This window comes from Takifugu rubripes, chromosome 13 (genome assembly GCF_901000725.2).
Source record: "Takifugu rubripes chromosome 13, fTakRub1.2, whole genome shotgun sequence".
Taxonomy (NCBI): domain Eukaryota; kingdom Metazoa; phylum Chordata; class Actinopteri; order Tetraodontiformes; family Tetraodontidae; genus Takifugu; species Takifugu rubripes.
In genome coordinates, this window is record NC_042297.1 from 16234838 (window position 1) to 16252895 (window position 18058).

Consider the following 18058-nt stretch of genomic DNA (forward strand, 5'->3'; position numbering starts at 1 on the left):
AGTGATGAAAGAGGTTGTGGGTTTGATTGCGGGGCTCCGTAGCGCGCGTGCAGAGTAACTCCTCAAGCCAAATCATCAGCGAACGATTCTTTCTAATGAGAAGGCGGCAACAGTGTGGCGTCCTGGGTGTGAATGAGCAGCTGACCCTTAACGTGGAGCGTCGGGGTGGTGGGGGGTGACCAGAAATTCCCATTCAGCATCTATGCAGCCATCCCAATCAATTACCTATCAGTTCACATGAAACAGTTTCATCAAGGAGCTTTTTAATGTGCAATTTGATGCTGGAGTTTTGGACATTTAAACTGTAAATTATTCAGAGTAGTGGACATTTTCAGTGGACATGAACTGCCCTTCAAGAGGGCCACCCCTTCTCCTTCCAACGCCTCTCTAATTCGATCAACCCTGCGTGAATGACAGCTATATTACCCAACTTGCAAACACGAAAGAGACTGAAAGAGATAATGTTCCATGAAATTTGTTTGCACCCTTGTTTATCATAAACTGTGTCCTGATAGAGCCGTCACTCAGCCTGTCCAGTCCTAGCTGATTGGTGCTCTACGCCACACACAGCTTCCTTGTGAATATTGTGCATTTCCTTGCAGACCCTTTTAATTCCTCAAGCCTCACATGTTACCATCTGCTCTGCCGTGTGGAGGGTGACTAATCCGTTAGGGGGACAAGCTTCAATGACATGTTCTGACGCTGCTTTCTTTTATGAGTTTCAATAATAGAAGCACGGCCACTTTTCACATTATTATTGTTGGGAGCAGCACGCCACCAACCAGGCAGGATGTTCCGATGGGTCCTCTTTAGATATCAGACCCCAGCATGATGCAAGTCAATGGCAGCGTTCGGTCCACCAAGATCTTACAGCTATTTCCATCTCTGTTGGTTGAGAGTGCTGCATACTGCATCATGCTCATTTGAATACTTATCTTAATAAGATTCCTGCAAAATGTAAGCATTTTAACCAGCAATAAAGGTGTCGTATGTCTTTGTGATTAAAATCTCAAAAGCTGTTCTGACTTTTGGGAACAGCATAACACCCTGGCACAGACACTATCCAAGGCCTGCCTCATTTGTAGTATTGCAGTAGACACGAGGGAGGGCAAATGCTAAGTGGATCAATACTACAGTTATTTAAAAAAAGAAAAAAACCTTCCTCTAAAACTTTTGTACTCAGCTAAACTTCTTTCAGCAAGTGTTCTTAACACTATAAGACTCTAGCCTCCAGAGGATCAGACGAAATCTGGTGTTTTTCTTCCCTTGGTTCCTTAATAGGTCTCTTGGGCCTTCCAACGAACGTGTACCAAAAGGGAAAAATAAAAACATTGATAATTTGTAAGTTATGCACAAGGCACACCTTCCCAATGCTGTTCTCTTTTCCATTTAGTCCCAAGACATTTGAGCTTATTTTGTTGTTCTAATGCAGGGAGCTTTCCCACCGCTGCATCTTTAGCTGCAGACAGTAAACATAATTGATATCCTTTAAACGCCTTGGATCCAGGCTTTTATTATATTTAGCAGAAAGCTAAAAGACCACATGAAAGAAAACATTCCTCCTCGCTATGAATTACACAAAGCGTGCTGATAATTATTCAAGGCAAAAGAATTTTACAAAAAGAAAAAAGCACAAGTAATAAAAAAATGAATCCACAAATTTAGAATATCAAATATCTGTTGGTTGTTACTAATTACATGGTTATAACTCAAGGAAGGTAGTCTGTTGTGTGTTTACAGGCATTTTACTACGGGTACTCACGCAGTCTTTGTATGACTTTTATGTATGTTTATACCATCTTTGCCACCAAGTTGTACAGCAGCATCTTGCATCTGAGCTAAATGTACCACTGAAGCAAAAATAAATCCTAATAGCAAAGCTACAGACACATCTAACGTTTTAAAGGTGCGGACTAAATTGTCACAGCTTCAGATGCTGCAGCTCACCCCATGAAATGAATTTTTAATGAGCCTTATATTGCATGTTATAAACACTGGTCTCGCAGTTTTAAAGCACACGCTGAAAAGAAATGAGCTCATCCAAATAAATTCAGACCCCCACAGTGTGTTTCTAACTGAAACTGCTCCCATAACTGACTCACACACACACACAAAACACATGCACACATGCACAAAGTGAATTAGGTCCCGATCCCTGCTATTAAAAAGTGCAACTTATCATCTCTCCCTCACTAGATCACTGCAGTGAACTGGTGGGCCATATGAGGGTGGGGAAATTATGTCCGCCCTCCTGGAGGGAGAAAACAATGGCTCAGAATTAGAACCTTTAATCAGTGAACCGAACAAGACTTTCGTTGTAATTTTCCTGATCTTTTCTGTTCTCTTTTCTCTTATCTTCCTCAGCAAGACCGTATAATTACAGAAAATCATCAGAAGTGGCCGCAGATCTTAGTTATTGAATCTTTTCTTCACACTGCCATGGCAAGGAGCAAAGACTGGCAGGACTAGAAACATTTGCAACTGTAGAAATTAAGAGGAAGGTAGAGGCAGACTGGTGAATCAGTGAACGAGGTTTTTTTTTGTTTTGACAGTATTAGCGACAACTCAAACCTTTCCTCCCAGATTTGGCACCGCCAGCTCCAGAAGTCCTCAGCCTGGCCTGTGTCCCTTGTCTCTCTGCACCCAAAAGACCAGGGAGGCCTTGTCCCGGTCTCCTGACAATGTGATCTACCTTCAGTGGAAAAAGGAATCCAGCTGGGCTCGTGCCTTCTTTCTTTTAACCGTCTCCCAGTGACAGATGGCAAACAACGGGGGAAAGAAAAATCCCTTGAAGAGCAAGAAATTAGTGTCTTTTATATGATTCCAGTGGGGCCAGACACCAGGGATGTTTGGCAGTGGGAGCAGAGTTGCAGCCATTCAGTATCAGTTTAGCCCTCATTGTTGCAGGGAGAAAAAAAAAAGAAGAGACGCCATAGTAGACGAACCATACAAAGCTCGGGGTATAATAGAAACCTGTCTGAGACATTGTTTTTATTGTTTTACTGAACACAGGAGCCGAACACCTCAATAAAAACAGAAGATTGCGGTGACACACGTATGCTCGCATACATACACGTGTTCTATTCTTCCCAAACATACATTTGCACATCAGCGCGCTCTTGCACACCTCTGCGAGCCGGTGATAACTGCTTAGCTGCGAATGCTCCAACAATTGTCAGGCTGCCAGGGCGGAAAGAGCCAGGAAACGAAGAAGGGGAGGGTAAAGGGAGCAGGCTATGAGTGGCACCGCAGAGTGGGTACAAGGGGAATTAGACAGGTTCCATGGGGAGAGGTTGGCAGAATGAGGAAAAGGTAGATGCTGAGTGGTGGTGCTGGTGGTGTTGGGGGGGTTCAGAAAACAACTGAATTGTGGAAAGGCTTGAAGATTTCAGATGCCCGGAACCGCTCAAGAGCGGAGCCAGGCGAGAGAAAGGGGAACAAGGAACCATGAGTACAACTGCCAAGGAAAGGATTTGAGAGGAGGGAGGATGAAAAATGGGTGGAAATAGTGTGAAAATGAGAGGAGAACAAAACAAACTACAGAAGGCAGATGGTAACGCGTTGTGGACCCATGCCTCTCATGGTCTGCCATCGACACCCAACTCCAAAGACTCTCACGTGCCCCGCTTCCCTGGGCGGCTAAAATTTAAAAGGCGTGTGTGCAGAGAGCGGCGCTCCCTGTCAGAAATTGACTTGATTTGTCGTAAAACCCCGCCTCATCTCACGCTGCGCCCGAGATGAGTGAGACGGCAAAGGATGTGATAAGTCAAAGCAGAAGGCAGTGAGAATAAGATGCTGTGTGATTGAAAGGAGGCAGTGTGAATGAGAGCGCGTGTGTGTGTGTGGGTGGGTGTGTGAGTGTGATAAAACCGATGCCCCGGTGTGGTCAGCAGACCACCAGCACCACCATGTGGCTGATATACCGGGCCAACCAGGCACAGTGTAGAGGTCATTTTTCTTTGAAATGACTTAGAATAATTAATTTGTCAACCTCAGACTGAATTCCTGTTGGGTGTGCAGACATTTGAGCCCAAACACACACAAATTGCACGTGTGTGTCTGTATCAGCACCAGTGCGTATTTGTTTTTAGAGGCTTCGTGTTCTATAAAACACAGCTATCCCTATGTGTTGTTTTTACTATTATATGCTGTTAGAATCTTAGTGGCCCTGTACATACCCTGTATATCTGGGTCACTGTGTTGTATCCTGTTTTGCTGTATCCCATTTGTCCGTGCCAACAACTGACCTGCTTTTCCTCCTTCCCTCACTTCTCCCTCCTTTGCTGCGTAAAAGCCGTTTGGTTTTGGCTGCGACATCCCACGGTTCTGCCGCCTCGAGTTTAAAAATCAATCACAATCAACCTCTCGAAGCCATCTATTTCCACACATGGCGCCGCACTCACTTTGCTAGTAAAGCTAAGTAACTCAATCAGGTTAGATTATCCCACATTTCTCCATATGTCAATGTGACGGTCTGCATGTTGCCTTTTGCTGCGAAAGGTTCATGCAAAGCCGCCCATTAGTCTGTCTCTTCTCCTTTACGTTAGGCCCGGAGGAGGAATGCTAAGCCGCAGCGGAGATGCTTTTTCACAGCTGAAACAAGTCGGGCAAAGAAAATATATAAATGCAGTATTAATGTTGTGGGTGATGAAGGATATGCTCATAATGAGCTTTGCTGGAGTGTGTGATTCTGCAGATGCATGCAGACGAGCGAGGAAGACCTCATTAAAACGAGCACCTTTCACAATCGGGGTTTCCTTTGACAGTGAAACGGCATCCAGCCTTTGTCTGGTTTATAAAATAAAATGCCGCCGTGCAGCATGTTGTTAAAATTGTAATCACAGCAAAGCCAATTAGCCAGAGAACTTAAAACACGGTGGGGGTGGAATAGTTCACAATGAATGACTCCTGGCTATTGATGGGGAATCCGATGCAAAATGCCGAATCACTGGAAACACTGGGGTAATTTCAGCGTAATCAGAGACAATACAGCTTTGGAGACGCGATCCGAGCAAATTTCCACATAATCTCGGCAAGCGTCTCACCGACTCAATAGGAGGCGCCGCTTTTTCTCTGCCGCAGAATCTTCGGCAAATGTGCGACAGTTGGCGGCAGTTCTCATAGCGTATTCCTCGCTTCACTCCAGGGTTTTGGAGGGAAACGATAAATCTATGAGTACAACTCAATCACATTACCTTATGTAAATACCCAAGGTGCCCCCCGCCCTCCCCCCGCCCCATTCACAGCCCCCGTCCGTGCCACCCCTCCGTTGTCTGGGTCACTGCTGTGCATTGCTCCTCTGGCACAGAAATGCACAGGGGGGGAATTAACATTTGCTCTTATCGTCTGCAAATGGCAGCTCGTGCTTGCCATAGAAATGAAACAGTGGCCGATGGACAGCGGAGAAAGAGAACACATCCAAAATAGAAGGCACTGAGGAACAAGATGGGCTCCTTCAGAAACCTTGCAATCACAAACCTTTATAATAATAATAATTATTATTATAATAATAATAAATTGTTATTATTATCTTCATGTGTTCAGAGCAAAATTTGATCATGCCTTTAGGAGCCAGAGTAATGTTTGCCTGCATCTCTTTAAAAGCAGGAAAAACAACAACAGTTGACAGAAGAGGCAACAGTCCCGAGATGTATCTGTTGCAAGATAAGCCTTTTACACCAGATTTTGTTCTAATTACGAGCAGAAAATAATTGACTCATTAATGCTTCTTTGTGCAAACTTGGCTATTATCCCACAGTACAAATGGGCTTTGAATGCGTGGACTTATTTACATTCTGTATGGAAGCATAGAGTGATTACCTCATCACAGAAATGCAATAAATGGCTTCCAGAGCAGGCGAGTACATTTGCGTCTGTAGTTTCTCTACAATGTGCCCCCAACACTTATCAGTCCATTAAGGCTGTGATCGTTCAGGGAACTAAATGGGACAGAGTTATTGCAATAGGCGGGAGGGGGAGATGGAATCCAGCCTCCCGCTGAATCTCCACAGGCGCCGCAGGAGCAGCACCTTCTCCATTTGCTACTCAAGATGTTTGACTCAAGGCAACTCTCTCCACAGACGACTGTTTTCCCCCCGCTCGGCTGTAGTCCCCGTCCCGCTGTGTAAATATGCCGTCTCTTTGTAACAGCTGAACAATGCGGGCGTTTGAAGGGAAAAAAGGCACATCTGTATGTTTCACACGCATGCAGACAGAGCCCATCTGAAAGAGCCCATCTCACTTGCAAACTTCGGAGCTACTTTACGCTCACTTCACTGACTGCATATGTTCCTGGAAAATTAAGTGCTGATATATGTTTCATTAACATCTGCTATATGTTGCACTTTCCCCTGAGTCTGGGGACTAGTTCCTATCCTGAGGCATCTTAACTCAACCACATGGCAAAACACCTTGATGGGGCTAATTTGTCTCCATCCTTTTTTTAAGAAATAAATTTGAAAAATACCAAAAGTAGTGTCTTTTTGCTGGAAGTTTCAGAAACTATTTCAATGTAAATTCATACACTTCGATCGATAGTTGCAGATCAAGCAAATACACGATCATGCGCCTCCAGCGGACTGTGACGGAAGCTAATGAGGCATTTCAAAAACAGTTTATCCGTGGTGAAATTCCCATTGTTGATATTGTTACTGGCCTTTCTGCTTGTCATTCACCCCGGCAGCAAGTCAAGTGCGCTCCACTTCAAGGAGAGGTTGCTTCTTTGATGCACCGGCCGAACACCAGCACTGATTAAGAAGACACAAGTATGCCGCGTGCCGCTCCCAGAGTGCAAGAGGCACGACGAAACTCATTCATAGTAAAAACGTATAACCTTGGTTTACCTGTGTAAAGGGGTGTCTTCATCAGAGTATCTGTCAGGGAAGTCCTTTAATATTACACGCTCCGTTTCTCCAAGAACAGGTTCAACCTTAAGCGGAGCAGTAATAGGCCAAGCTGCTCATGAGTCATGCAGGTCTTCTTTCTTTTTTATTTAAGAGAGTCCATCTTTCAGAGACAATTAGACCTGTAGCTTATGAGGAACAAAGAATCATGTGTAAAAGAGAACGACAGTGTCATCAATGGGACGTCTGTACGAGTCAGCGGACTACTGCCCGACTAACCTGGTGTGTGCAGCAACATCTGAAATACTAAGACAGTCTGGCCATTATTTGGTATCACTTTATATTTAGTTGGATTCAGCTGCCTGGAAAAGAAACACTAACTGTGCTTTTTTTTTGAGAGCCATGTTGTTGTTTTTCAACCCTCTTGCTTTTCAAGAGAAGCTCCAACACACTCTTGTCTGGGTAACAAAATCGACTTCCGCATCCTCTGACTGTATTTTCCAGGTTTGCACATCTTAATAGTATATTAATGGTATCATTTTAAGTGTGTTTGTCCATCTGCTGCTGTAGAAACATGGCACCCCTTGAATCCCCACTGGGTCAACAAAACACATCAATCGGCATGCTGGGGTTACGATCAGCACGAAACGTGGGTCTTTGCGTATTGCACCTCTTATCCGGCAACAAGAGATGATAGATGTCTTCATAAGCCGTCGTCTTTTGTGTCAGGTTAAAGCGAAAGAAACGCTGAAAGCACCGTTTCCGTCAAACGCCCTCCGGCAAGGCTACTTCCTCAGTGTTTTCTTCAGTTTTGTTCAACCCATGGTAATTTAGCCCTCAAATGAGGCCTCCGATCTCCTTTGTTTTTCTGTTTTTCTTCTCCCTGTCTATCATCTTCTGCTTTGTTATTCAACTCAAAACAAAGAAGGGGGGGAAGGAAAGAGGAAAGAAGGCGAGGAGCGCTTCAAACATCCTACTGAGACTAAAGCCTCGTTTCTGATGGTGTCCTAGAAACATAAATCTCATTATAATTTCCAACATCAACACAATCTACTTTGGAATAACACGATATTACGAGTTAAGCTAAAAAAAGATTTTAAGATAAACATATTGACAAAGCCAAACAACTCTGCACTATACATATGCATGGGGTCCCTTCAACTAGATGAAGCAAAACCGCTACAATACTGAACCACATGGTTTTACGCTTCCAACTCACAAAGAGGGCTCATCAAAAGCCCGGTTAAAAAAACAAACATACGTATAACAAAAAAGTTCTATAGGCTGTTCTATATATTAAAACGATTGGGTTTACATCTGGCAAGCTTCAGTGTTTGGAATTGGAGCAAAAAAATAGGTTGATTTTGGACAAAAATCCATTATTTTTGTATCTTGCTGTAAATTAATCTCTTTTATATCTAATTTTGAACCCCAAACACATTTGATTTTAACAGCTGATCCAACAATCCTTGCGATTGGCGTCTTCCTTCAGTGTTCCTGGTGAACAAATGTGGTTAAAATCTGCCCAATGATTCTTTGATATGTCTCCAGATGGAGAGCTGGCGTTGGACCACGTCTGCTTCAATGAGCAAATATTGGCCACACAATACGATAAAAACCTTCCTCAATTGGCAGCCTGTATATTTACATGGTAAAAAAAGGAGGAATGATCTTCTATTTTGAGACTTTCCTTGACCTGATGATGGTTGTTATTAATATTTCTGATATAATCTGATTGTCTGCTTAGTCTCAAAGCCTTTGTTAGGAAGCTTATCTCACCCCGACAGAGAAAATGTTTGTCTAAAAGTCACAAAAGTTAGAACATAAGTAAGTTTTCACCAACAATGAGAACACCATGGACCAAAATAAACAGAGTTTGATTTGCTCATTGTCAAATTAAAGTAAATTAAGTGAAAAGATCTAATTTGCAGCTGCGTTGCCTTGGGGTGTTTAGTGCACTGCCTGATAAGATTTATATATGGTCAGAATTTGCAAAAGCTCCAGATGTTCACAGCTCATTCTCTTTCTGCTTTTCTTATTTTTATCACTGACATTAACAGAATACTCAGTGCCTCAATGTTTCATTTGGAATATGATTATTAATGCCACTATTCTTATTGAACGGTCGTGGTACGAGCACCCCTGATGGTTTCTGAATTGACCACAGGCATTTGCTTTATACATGTCATCGATCAGCAGTCATGGAGGAGCGTCAATTATTTATTTAAAGTGTTCGATATTTTGTCTTTTCACGAGGGCCAAATGTTATTTAGTTTAGTATTGACTTTTACTTTGCATGAGCCTAAAGCCAGGATAATTGAAACGATTGCTTTCAAGAATTTTTTTTTGAGATTTTCATCCAGGTGGTTTTATAAATTGCACTGTGTGTGTGTTTAAGATATGTATTATATCCTTTGAAGTTTGGAGTGTCAGTGACAGATGTGCCAACTTTGACCTCCCTGTACCAGTGAAAATGCCGATGCAGTCAGCATGACGGGACGGCTAGAAAATGAACCCTTTGAAATCTCAGAGACTGTATTATTTAGTGTTTAGAGATCATTTTTGGATATTTGACGCTTTATTTACCAATTCAAGGACAATCCTGCTTTATCCAGACAATAAAGGAGCTCCATCCATCGCTGCTACCCCCCACGGCTACAGATGTTTCACAGCCCAGATGGTGTGTTCATTTGGCGGCCTCGCCCTGTTTTCTCCACAATCCCAATATTTGCCGCTAATTTGCTTGTTTTAAATCAATTCTGAGTTAAGGGCATTTAATCTACATGGCCAATTAATTCATCGACAGAGCACCAGGATGTTTCAGCAACGCTTCCTCTATCGCCCCTCATTTTTGTTGCCTAAACTGGATTCACCACTAATTTCCTCTGGTTTTAAGAGTAAAGCAGCAACACCTCGTCATCAGTGCACTTTGCAAATCATGTTTGGCCGCTGGTGTCGGAGCTGTCGTACATCAAGCTCAGAAAACCAGCAAGTGCTGACAGATTTCAACAGCCCCCCCCCCACACCCCTTCCCCCATCTCCTGTTATCATGGTGCAATAAATACACATTATAGTGCAGGGCAACTGGACTTTTCTTATCTTGTCACAAGACAGTTCACCTCTCATCTGAAAGGCTGCGCCATTTCTAGAGGTCAAACATCCTCTAACAAGATGAGAGAAGTCATCGCCCCCGACTGCAGCACGGAGCCAAGATGAGCTATTCCAGTGCCGTCGTTCAGTAGGGGTACGTGCGTGTCTGTTCTCCTCTTTCTGCCCTATCTTCCCATCTCCTCCTCCTTTACCCAGCCAAGGTGGCAGATCTGGTAATGAGCCTGGTTCTGCTCAAGGTTTTTTCTTACTCGGGAATGTTTCCTGCCACTGTTGCTCACTCTGGGGGTCAGGCCCTGGGGGTCAGGCTCCGAGTTGTGGTCTCGACTGTAACAGAAGTGATACGAATGAGAAGAGTTGACAAATAGATCCTCAGCTTTTCTGTGTTGTGTCAGCCACAACACAACAACTACCGCGCCGATACAGTTCCACCGGTTTTAAAGTGGGCTGGAGTTAAAACCAGCATCAAATCAAAGCCTGGAAAAGGTACCAAACGTGAATAAATAGGTGATTAATTAGCTTTGTTGTTGCTGCATTTTTACAGTCATTGCTCTGCATTCAATTGACTTTTGTCGTAACGGTGCATTTTAATACAAGTTAATTAAAATAAAAATGCTTTGCCTATTTACATACCCACATACTACATATTTAAGCCCCCCCCCCCCCCCCCCCCCCCCCCCCCTCCATTTGGTTGATGGTACTTCTGGGCAATAAAAAATATATACATATCTTATATCTTTTGCAATGTGCTCACACACCTTGTTGTGTCTGCATAATGACATTGCCAATGACATTTGTGAGATGCAGAAATGCAAGTTGACGTTTTGCCTGCTGTCGCTTATCACCCCAGAACTGCTTCTTCATCTGACGGGCCGCTGTCATCAGTACCCAAAGACTTCAGGTAGCTTTTCTTTTTTAACTGTCCGATGATCTAAAATCCTCCTTTCCACCTGAGTGTAATTGCTGCCAGCATGTCTATGGAATGATTCTGTATATATCAATATATCAGTGTTTCTTCCCATTACTGTGCTGCGAGGCACATTGTTGTCGTCTTGACAACACTAGTTGCCTGAGGCGCACATGCATTGCTTCTGAGGCTGCCTCTGTCCTCTATGAGCTCTTCCAAACATCAGCAGCAACACAATGGTGACCCCTCCGCTACCGGCGCCAAGCTGCGATTTGGTGAAACCTCTGCAATCTCAAACCTCGTGGAGGACAGAGCCATTGTCTGAGCGTCATCTTACTACAACAACAGGTTGTCAGAAATGGTTCTAAGAAATGAAGAGTAACTATTGGCGGTGTTCCATCTAGTTTTAGTGGGCTGAGGTTCATTGGAGGGGGTCTCAGTCCATCACTCTGCATAAGTGGTCATCCACCCTGTCCTACAAGGCCGCGGTCCAGCAGAGTTTTCCATCTTACTATGTAGAAAACTGCTTTCCAAAGAAAACTGGGATCCCAGCTGGATCTCAGCTGGATTGTGGTTGATGACCAATACCCTTTATGTTTAACACTGGCTCTGCAAGTTCCTTCCTTCATCTAATAGTTTATAACATTGCAGAACTGTTTGATTTTCCAAACAATGGCCTGGAATAAACAGGCGGAAAGGGAAATAAGGCCGTTTGAATACTTATTTCACCACAACTATATACGTCTTAATCTGAATGCACTCGAATGAAATTAACAAGCAAGAATAAATAAACTCAAATCAGAAAGAGCTTCTCTTTTTGGAGAATTAGCATTGCAGCCAGGTTCTTAATCAGCCACGGAATTCACACTCTCTCATATAAACACACAATCAGCAATCTTGCAAACAATCCCTTCGCAGAAAGAGACGCTGCAATCAAAACTCTGTCCTTAAAAAGTGGTTTGGTTCTATCAGCCAACCATGTAATGTTACTTCACATTCACTTGGGCTTTCTCTTTTCTCTCTCTCTCTCCCTCTTTCTCTCTTTATTTATTTATTTTTCCAGAATCATGTTCCATTTAGTCTTCGCTGCCAGCACGGCTTTAACCTTATTCCGTTCCTCTTGTTGCCTGAGGGCAAAAGGTAAATGGAGGATTCTGTCAGTTCAAACCCTAATGCTGCAAAAGGGCTTTCAACTTCGCCAATTAAGCTCAAATGCAGCGGAGCTGTCAACCTGAGCGAACCACCAGTGATGGGGAGGAGAAAGACAGATGCCTTTACTGTATATTTAAAACAGGAGATGAGCGAAGGCACCAGACAAACATGGTTGCTGGGCCAAATTCAGTTAAATGACCAGCTGTCATTTCAACCAAATAATTTCAGTTCAATTTCAAACCATCTTTTCTACTGTTAAATTCAGTTTATTCCATTTGTCTGTTATTATGAGTATTAGTATTATTAGTATTAGCATTCTAGGAGGACACGCCTCTCCCTTGAAGCAATTTTCCCCTATTAGTATTGATATTAGTATAATGTACATACGGAAAGGAGGAAAACAATGAATTTCAACCTTCTTCTGTTGAAGGCTGTCCAGGTACAAGAAGAGGAGATGGGAAGACATGACAGAGAGAAGAAGAGCAAAAGCTTTTGCAGATGACAAGCGTCCACAGCTGATATGGAGTTGAGCTGCAAGCAGCTCTGGAGCCAGCAGCAAGATGCAGACAGGAGCTGTAAATAAGGCGGAAGCTCTGTCTCAGCTGGAGAGAACAACAGTCATTTGTGCACCATGGATCAACACATTTCCCTGCGTCCGACTGCAGATAATTGACTTAAGCTGAACATCTGTAGACCACGTGGTCGCCTAGAAGGAGTCCTGTTAAAGATATTAAAAGTGAATTAGTCCTGCTCCTTATTTTGGGCCTTGCTTAATAAAAGGCAGTTTTGTTTGTGATGAGATATAACATTTAATAAAGAGGTTATAGTCCCGCGCATGTTTGTTTACCTGCTGAATTATTAATGAGGATTCCAGTCAGGAATGCACGTAGAGAGGGGAGTGAGAGGTAAAATACAAGGTTTTCTACATCTGAGCAAGATTTAAAAGCCCGACTCGTTCTGGGGCGAAAAGCTGGAACACACAGACTTGTATGAACACAGATGCATATAGATTCAGTCATAATCTACTTTTAGGTTGGTACTTTAATTTGTTGAACTGCCTGCAGCCATTTAGGAAAACAAGGTAAGTTAGGAGAGTGTGTCCACGTGGCCTTCTGACTCTGCAGGGAAGCAGATGGTTTTTAATAAAGCCCCACTCTCAGCTTGATGCCCCCCAGCTACCCACATGAATACCGCCATCCAGGCAATCTCTCTGTCATGACAACACACACACACACACAAGCAAAACATGAGATACTGTAGTGTTGTAGCTTTTTGCCAACATGCTAGTTGTCCAGTCCCATTTGAAAGAGCCTGAAAGGAAGCCTAAATGTTGGGAAATAACCTCATGCAGTTGGACGTGATTTAGTGAAGAATCATGAAGAATCCACCTACCTGGTTAATCAGCCAAATCCTGACGGTGGTGATCCAGAGCTGCCATCAGTTCTCCTGGAATGAGCAAATTTGTGACTAGGGCTGCTGCAGAAGGGCGTTACAAAATGTTCTTCAACCTTTTCTCTTTAAAGACACTTTGACTAACGCTTCTATTAATTACTGTATCTCACCAGGGTGACATTTAGACTTAGAAGGACAGCCTACCCATCCAAGCGGGAGCATTACTTTTATTACCGATTGAAATCACTCGTCTATATGAGAGAATCCCTCTTTGAAAAAGACGCCCCGAGCGTTTGTCGAAAAGGGCTACGAACATGTCAAAAATATAGCTTCTGTTAAAAAAAATGTAAAAAATGTTTTATCCAAAAATGCCTCTAGCCTGAGGAGGGGGATCAAACTAGTTCCTGAGTGATGGACCTCAATCGCTTTGGGTTTAAGAGCCTGGTCCTGGCCTGCCAACCAGTGAGATAGAATTAATGCTTTTATTTTTAACGGCAGACACTCTCATCAATCCAAGCAGGAACTGTGGCGAGAGGGAATTAATAACTCTTTCATCTGACTGAGATGTTCCCATTGTCAGGCCTCCTGACTGGGCTATTTGTTAGGAACTGTTTTTGTTTCTTCTTTATGTTCATTACTGTTAAAGTAAGCAAGCACATTAATAGGTGGCTTCTACTGCCCTGCTGCTCCGCTATATTCTGCTGCTCCGTGCTTCATCCCAGCATCCTCCTGTGGGCTCTGATCTTCAATCCCAGCGGGGAGGGTTTGAAATTGATGTGCTGGAAGAAGCCTGACCTGATTCTATGTTGATAAGTTGATGTTCAGCCAATTTTGCCAATAATTGTGCGCAATAAAGTATTTGGTTTAATCCAAAGTTGTCTGACTGAACTATTTTGAACCAAAGGTATCGACTAGATTGACGCACAGCTACATCAAACAGTCTTATCTTCTTCTCTAGCTCAAGAGTGGAGAATAAAAGTTTAATGGCATTTTGGTCCAAAGGTAAGAAAGAGTACTGTGCATTCGAGGGATGAAGCATCAAAAGACATTTTTAATGGGAAACAAAACAAAAAATAATTAAGTTCCCACTTGATTTCCTTATAAAATATGTGACTACACGCCATCTAGTGACCAAAGCTGTTTGACTTGATAAGATTTCCTGGCTGATGTAGCAGATTTAAAGCACTCTACTGGAGGTAATGACCTTTCACACGTGCTGTAATGCTGAACATACCGCTTTTGTTTCCTGCAAGAGCTGGATGTGTTCAACACCAACGCCTGTGTCTTCAACAGGATTTCATGCGGCTGGTTCTGGTGAGCTGTCAGACAGCAGGAGGAGCTCAGGTGATGGACAAATGCGAGCATGTTGATAACTACACGGGGAAGGAGAGTAATATTTGGACAGGGATAATCCCGGAGCATCTGTCGGTTCAAGCTGACGCTGGAATTGTCAGGGAGATACAGACCAGGCGTTTGGTGGTGCGTTTGTGGCACCTCCTGCTCAAATCCAGCCGATATTCTCCTACAGTGTGTGAAGAGTCCTGATCTGAACCTGCAGCTCTCTGACAACCAGTGCAAAAATGTCCCGAGGGCACAAGCACCAGTGCAGCAGATATTAAAATCCTGTCTGTGGACCTTTACTCGCCTTATCAAGAACAGATATAAGAAAATTGTTTTGATGCAGTTTTTATATGATATATCACTCAGGCAAATGAAATGAGAGACATAAATAAGATAAATAATTGAGAGAAAGAAGTTTAAACAGAAGCAGAATATTCCACCAAGAACCAAGAATAAGTTCATTCTTCTGGCAGCAGGTATCAAATTCTTGACTTGGAAATGCTGTAAAACTCTTCCGAGCTGTGGGAATGGCCAGAAAATGTGAAATAACGGATTAATTTAGAATAATGTCAAAGAAATTTAAGTACTTAAGCATTAAAGTCATGCAATGCGAGTTTGATTTGATGGACACTTGCTACATCGGGTGGACTGGATGCAATTTAAAACCTGAAGAAATAAACAGTGGCTTCCTGCACGTCCATCACTCCTGTGACAGAAGGGTTTTCCTGTCCGCCCCAGCAGCCCGGCATGTTTCTGGCACAACATGTAGATTCTTTTTCCCCAACAAGCATCGAGTTATTTATTGTCAGACAGCCGATCACACAAAGCGAGGGCAATCCATAGATGAAGAAAGGGAAGAAAGCGCTCGGCCTTAGTTTGTTCTTCTTCCTGGAACCCCGCTTTGTGGAAATACGCCACTCCAGCTGCAACAATTGCGGGCTGCCCGAACATGTCTTCCCTTCTACATTGCTTTTTTTCCCCTTCCAGCTGGAGATGACTGACAATTCTCACCACCCGCTCGGCACATAATGATGTGACTGATGTGTGCAGATTAGCAGAGAATGTTGTGCGATGCCATGTTGTCAATCATTCGCAGATGAGCTAAACAAAGAACGGTCGTGGGTTTGGGTTTTTTTTTTCTCCCTAGGCTCATCTGCTATTCTAATGAACTACATTAATAAGCTGTTGCTGCTTAAGACTTTATTTTACAACCCATGCTACCAACATCCAAAATTATTTAATTAACAATGAAGTGTACTTTGTCACGCTACACTTCACTGCAATTAGAAGCTTGTCAATTTTATGAGCATGTTGGGTGCATCACATCAGTAAGGAGTAATGGCTGTAATCCACCAGGAGGGTTCCAGGTCCAGACACCAGAGACGCAGCAGGCAAAGTCCATACCGCTGGTATTTATTTAATACAGCGACCGAGCTTACGAGGTCTCGAAGCAAGGAAGGGTCAAAATGTTCATTTTGTCAGGCGGGCTACAAACTGCAATCCTAAATCCAGAAATAAAGAGAAAATAAATAAGTATATAAATACAAACAGTGGAGGGAGCAAGGACAAAAGCAAAGTTGCAGGTGAAATGATATCAGCAGGTCAGCAACACCAAAACAGTGGGAATAATAGAGCAGAGAGATCGAATAACTAGTGTCTCACCACCTTACTGACATGAAAATGACCGTTGGGAGCGGTTTAACAAAGAAGGGGAGGTATTTTTCTATTCAAAAAAGAGTGTGATAAGGAAACATTTGAGTTTTATCCCCTTAATGGAGAGAAAAACTGTTGGTGGTCCCGGTAAAACCAACCTTTCCAGAATATAAATAAATCAGCATCTTTCACAATTGTCTCTATACTGAGAAATTGAACAATGGAGGCGTCATCTTTAATTTTTAAAATAAAGCATTTGAAATGCTCCTGAGGGACAAAAGCAACTGTCCATCTGTGTGTCTGCACTCGCGCATGATCAGCTTGGATTGTTTTGTCTCTGTCATTGAAAAAACAAGGAGTTGTTCCTCGGAGTTATTTGAGCTCCGTGCAGATTCTAACGCAGTTCACGTGTGCTGATGGCGTAACGTTTGACTTTGCTAATTGTTTTTAATTAGCCGTTGAGTGGTTTGAGCAACAGGAAGCCGTTCCAATTCATCGGCCTGAATCAGCAAAAACAATCACGAACTGCTGACAGCAACAAACACAGATGGGCCAGCGGTGGAGGACGCACCTGTCCAACCTGGCTCGATGACTCCTAACAAGACCCAAGGGCCGGCTGTCAGGCCTGCTTTAATCCCAGCCCATCTTCACTCACTGCTTTGCCCTTAGCTCGCATCTGCACATGAATTTATTTTTCTAACTAGCCTGAGAGCCGCATGGAACTAAATCAGGCCCTGTTGGACACCAGGATGCATCCAAGGTGAATAAAAATGGTGAAATTTGCATCGCGAAGGAAACATTAATCCTCTCATTTCCGAAATTAAGAACTTTAACAAAAGAGTTTTTGATGGCCTCCCTCAGATATTTGAGATGAGGAAACTGGAGAAAAAAAGGCAGAGCTCCTCTTTCACCGTGCCAACGGCTAATTTTGGTCATGATGTGTGTCACAGGAAAACATGCCATATGGCCACTTTAACAAGGTCAAACATGTCATTTGTGTCCTCAGAGGTCGAGCACAAGTGTGCAAAGAAGGACTTGGAACAAAATGAGAGGAACCCAGAAGGGGATGCATGCTGGAGGAATGATTGGTGCGTTGAGCCTTAGAGCATGCAGGGAGAGCGCCCTGGTGAAGGCCGCGGACAGACGGTCAGATTATTGCATGCAAATAATGAGAGTAAGAATCTGAAAAGAGAAGGAAACACGGCTGATGGCTGACTGCATGTGGCACACCGGAGCGTCGTTTTTATAACTAATAAGCATTCATTTCAATTCATTTACTACATTAGACTAGCCCCTAATACCTTGGACATGAGGAATATTTCCTATATTTTTGCTGTAGTCCTGCGGCACCTTATAACTGATTTACTAATAGGATCTACGCTCTGTAATCAGACAGAGCAATTAAGATGTTTAATAAAATCAAGTGTCTTGTGTGTCTCATTTCCAGGTATTTTAAACATTGTGGCCAGAGGTCATGCGGAACGAGAGACACTTTGGTAAACAGAAGAAATAAACACCTCATTTGGCAGGTAATCTCTTGGCGTATGAACGAACCAAAGGGACTGATGCCATCAAGCGCTTGTCTCCAGGCTACTGCTGAAACATTCACGTATTGTATCTGTTGTTAAAGCTTAATATTACTTGCAGATTTATTTTATGTCAT

The 18058-nt window shown here is 43.1% G+C and overlaps 1 long non-coding RNA gene across 1 annotated transcript in view; it reads left to right on the plus strand.

Moving 5' to 3' along the window:
• The window catches only part of LOC105417277 (uncharacterized), a 34216-nt gene extending 21400 nt beyond the window's left edge, over positions 1-12816 (plus strand). Inside the window, exons 2-3 of the long non-coding RNA XR_965028.2 lie at positions 10801-10851; positions 12440-12816. This is a non-coding gene — a long non-coding RNA (uncharacterized lncRNA). The remainder of the gene's footprint in view (positions 1-10800; positions 10852-12439) is intronic.
• Positions 12817-18058: the final 5242 nt, after the last annotated feature.